This window comes from Mytilus trossulus, chromosome 11, assembly GCF_036588685.1.
Source record: "Mytilus trossulus isolate FHL-02 chromosome 11, PNRI_Mtr1.1.1.hap1, whole genome shotgun sequence".
Lineage (NCBI taxonomy): Eukaryota > Metazoa > Mollusca > Bivalvia > Mytilida > Mytilidae > Mytilus > Mytilus trossulus.
The window spans coordinates 35487805-35492754 of record NC_086383.1 but is presented as its reverse complement, the minus strand read 5'-3'; positions in this window follow the sequence as shown (position 1 = coordinate 35492754).

The following is a 4950-nucleotide window of genomic DNA, read 5'->3' as shown; positions in this document are numbered from 1 at the left end:
AGAAAGGTAACAGAGTAATAGATAAATATTAAAACAAAGAACAATGTCGGATTTTTTTAATTTTTTTTACGGTTAGAATCTAAGTAAAATATGATCAGTAGATTGAGGGAGGATAGGACCTTTATCGGGACTCCGGGATCAGGGGTTTTTAAGCTCGGGATTTCGGGATTGACCCTTTCGGGCTCCGGGAATTTCTTTATTCGAATTTCGATACCTCGGGATTTCGCAACGTTTTTTTTAAGTTCGGGATTTCGTCATGTTTTAAGCCTGGGTTTTCGGGATATGGGCCCCTCATATCCCCCTCTAGACTCTATACGAAAAAATCCCGAAACAAAGAAGATCAAAGAAGTCACAAAAAAACTTTGAACTTTTAATGATAAGTCAATAGTATTTGGTATGAAGTTGTATCAGCATTGAGGGCACATCTCATTTCCACGGCGATTGTTTAGCCATTTAGCTTTAGTAATGCGGGTTCACCACCCTTGTCACCCTTATGAAATTGAATTGTTTGCCCAAAACTTGCTGCAGACTTGCTGCAATTAAGCTTGCGGCAAACAAAAAGTTTGCTGGAACACAGAAAATAGTGTTTGCAGATGTTTGCCGCTACTGACATGACTGAACTGCAAACTTCTGGCAAACATTGCTGCTTTTTGCTGCCAGCTTGCGGGAAGATTGCAGAAACATCAATGTTTGCCGTAAGATTGCCAGCAAGTTTAAAATAATAAAGAATGTTTGCCATAAGATTGCCAGAAAGTTTAAAATAATGAAGAATGTTTGCCGCAAGATTGCAGAAAACTTTGACCATTCTATATGTTTGCCAGAACATTGCAGGAATTACACAAGATTGACTGGGCATGCCTAGTTGGCACTTCCTGGATGCTAACAATTTGAAATTGTGGCTAGGTCATGTTGGTTATGTTTGGAAATGTATTTCACATATGAGAGATCAAGGAGGCATTTTGGTTCAATAATATGGGATAATCAGTATGTGTCATTTTGTATGTACACATGATTCATAGAACTGCATGTTTTAATAAAACAATTAATGTTATCATCATACATAATTAAGTAAGCAACTATACTAAATATATATACATGTATGTGTGAATGAAAAACTTAAGCTATTATAAGTTTGAATGTGTAACTGATGTACTGCACCATCATGATCATGTTTATTAAGATTAAGTTAAATTCTGTAAATTAATGCAATTATTACCTAGCTTTATATACTTAACACACATTTGAGATTTAACCTTTTTCATTTTTTAATACAGGTATATTATGTCATTTGAGAATAACTGTTACTCAAATGCATGTATGTATTTCCTTAAATTTCATGAGTTTGCAAGAATTCTTTCAATGACCGTTTGTATAAAGACGTGAATTGACTTTTTTAAAAATGTTGCTGTGCAATTTGAAATAGATGAATTGAATGTGTCTACACACATGCCATTGGTATATGTGTAGTTCCTGCAAGCTTGCGGCAATCAGTGATTATGAACTGTTGGTGTATGTCATATTGCTTTTCGTAAATTGTGATGTTATAAATTAGGCCGTTAGTTTTCAACGTTACATAATTTCGTCAGTATTTTTCAAAGCGGGACCGTTAGTATATAGCCGACTACACGGAATGGTGCCCTTTATAGCTTGTTGTTAGGTGTTTTTTTGTTAGGTGAGCAAAGTTTTCCGGTTAATAATGGTTACTTTTATAAATTTTTTCTTGGATGGAGAGTTGTCTCATGCCGGGCGCACTCATACCACATCTTCCAATTAATCAATATTGGTGTCTAGCTATAACGTAACGGTACCCAAAATGCACCTATTTAGCAAAAATAGCAGCGGAAATCTTGAACGATTTCCTAGAGACTAAACAATTTGTATTTTTATGATTTGATACTATGCATATCTTTCAACATAGGTAGAAATATTTAGATATGCACAAAACGTTCACAGTATTTATTAACAGATGAAGTGTTTACAAAAAAAGCAAAAGGTACTGAAACGTCATCTTTTTTAAACTATTTTAAAAATGTGTTACAAGCATCAATTTCTTTTAAAATGAAGAGTAAGCATAATGAGGATGTTAATTTTGATGTATGCCTTTTTGTGCTTCTTCGTTACATTTGTTGTTTTTATAGTGATTTTAAGATGATAACACAATGTTGACTGCTGTACCCCTATATTTTTGACATTTTTGCCTGTTGTGTCTGTTTGTTTTGTTCACGCATCGGTGACAATAAAAGGGAATTTGATGCGACTGTCATACAAGTGAGAGGTTTAGCTAGCTTTAAAACCAGGTTCAATCCACCATTTTCTACATAAGAAAATGCCTGTACCAAGTCAGGAATATGACAGTTGTTATCCATTCGTTTGATGTGTATGAATTTTTGATTTTGCCATTTGATTGGGACTTTCCTTTTTGAATTTTCCTTGGAGTTCAGTATTTTTGTGATTTTACTATGGACTAATATCCAATTGTTCAAAATATCGGAAGAAATTAAACAAAAGCTCTGTTATTTTACTTTTAACGATGCGAATTTAAACATGGATGCAATTTAATTGGGTACTCCTAATTTCAGAATCATTGATGGTTTGTAGGTCAGTTTAGACCATTTTTCTGTGATTCCATATGGATTCAAAAATAAATTGGTGAAACCATGCATATAGTAAATAGTGATACATCTACAAAATAAACATATACTGAAAACTTTTGTCTGAAGCATAAATAAACGTAGGTTAAAAAACTGTCAAAATAGGTGCAATTTGTGTACCCTGACGTTAAGACAGGCGAGTAATGGTCAATTAAAATTGTTTTTGGCTTACGTTTACATTTATGTAAGATGGAGCTAAAGGAACATCAGCATCTAAAATGTGTACGGATTGATTGTTTAGTCTTAGATGCATGATTTTTTATTAGTTGTTAGTGGCTTTGAACTAGCTGTCAGATAACTGCGAGTACTCTCAGATCTTTTTGTGTCGGGATGTATAAGTACCCGGCCACGTCTACTTGTAGTTTTGTCCATCTGATGAGTTAAGCATTTTTCAACTGATTTTTATAGTTCGTTCTTATGTTGTACTGTTATACCACTGTCCCAGGTTAGGGGGAGGGTTGGGATCCCGCTAACATATTTAACCCCGCCACATTATTTATGTATGTGCCTGTCCCAAGTCAGTTTGTTTATGTGTTACATATTTGTTTTTCGTTCATTTTTTTACATAAATAAGGCCGTTAGTTTTCTCGTTTGAATTGTTTTACATTGTCTTATCGGGGCCTATTATAGCTGACTATGCGGTATGGGCTTTGCTCATTGTTGAAGGCCATACGGTGACCTATAGTTGTTAATGTCTGTGTCATTTTGGTCTTTTGTGGATAGTTGTCTCATTGGCAATCATACCACATCTTCTTTTTTATATGTAGTAGACACACTGGGCATTAGTTTAAGCTATACTATACCCCAATGGCATTGCCTGGGCGGTGCTGGGGAAAGATTTTCACTCTTATGGGTAGTTGCCTTTTTGTTGGTTTTCTAGGCTTTTATGATGGTTTATCGTGTTTTTTTTTTTTGCTTAATGAAGCACCTATTTATGTTGGAAAGCACATCTTAAAGTTAGCCAAGGCCTTTAAGATGAAAATGACACCTTGTATAGACCAATAATATGTTCAGTTTGGTGCCTAGGGTGAAAAATCCGGGGTTGGTATGGTCAATATTGGCGTCTGACTATCCAAATTGGGGGTAGGGGTCGATTAAATATTTTTTTGGCTTACGTTCACATATTTTAGTATACGTAAAGATTCAGGGATATAGAAGACACCCTAAGTATTAGTTTGGACTATAATATTCCCCAATGGCATGCATGGGCAGTGCTGGGGGAAGATTTTGACTCTTATGGGTAGTTGCCTTTATGTTAGTTTTCTAGGCTTTTATGATGGTTTATCGTGTTTTCGGAATTCCGCTTAATGCCCTTTTATGTGTTATCCCATCAACACTTTCGACAGGCTTATAGTATAATACTTCAGGTACACATCGCTTGTATCTCAATTGCAGACCAAAGGCGACTTACATACACCCAAATCTGATGTCAATCTTTTGAAACATGCTTGGTATATATGCTGAGGTTACCAACATCAATATGTATGTGTTAGTATTTCCGAATTAGACTTTTTACCGGATTTGTAATCACATAAGCAACACGACGGGTGCCACATGTGGAGCAGGATCTGCTATAGTCTGTTTCCCGGCCGTTATTGAAATTAATATTTGTATATTCCGAAGGCATACTGAATGTTTTACGGAGGGGACCAACCTAGATCTTCTAACTTTCCCGGAGCACCTGAGATCACCCCTAGTTTTTTGGTGGGGTTCGTGTTGTTTATTCTTTAGTTTTCTATGTTGTGTTATGTGTACTATTGTTTGTCTGTTTGTCTTTTTCATTTTTAGCCATGGCGTTGTATGTTTGTTTTAGATTTATGAGTTTGACTATCCCTTTGGTATCTTTCGTCCCTCTTTTAGGTGACCAGAGTTAAATTTTAGCATATAACAAAAGTTCCATTTGGGAACTTTCCTTAAGTAATATTTTATCCTTTGTGAAGGAAATTTCTTATAGCATTGGATGGCATATTATATAAGGAAAGTTCCCAAATGGAACTTTTGTTGTATGCTAAAACTTTCTTTAGAAACAAATATTATTGGGGAACTTATATTCTTTCACACATGTGCTGTTAGATGTTTCGAGGGTTTAATAGGCCACAGGTATGGTGCTTAATGTGCTGTAAGATGTAGTAGGTATGTTTAACAGATTTATGTTTGTCTCTAATATTTAATTAACTGTGCATTTGTATTCAGATATCGCAGATCAAATTTATTCGTTCATTGTTTAATCATAGGTTTTTTGATTGAGTTAAGTCTGCCAATTGATATTTTATCGTATGTTTTTCTTTGTTGTGATGTT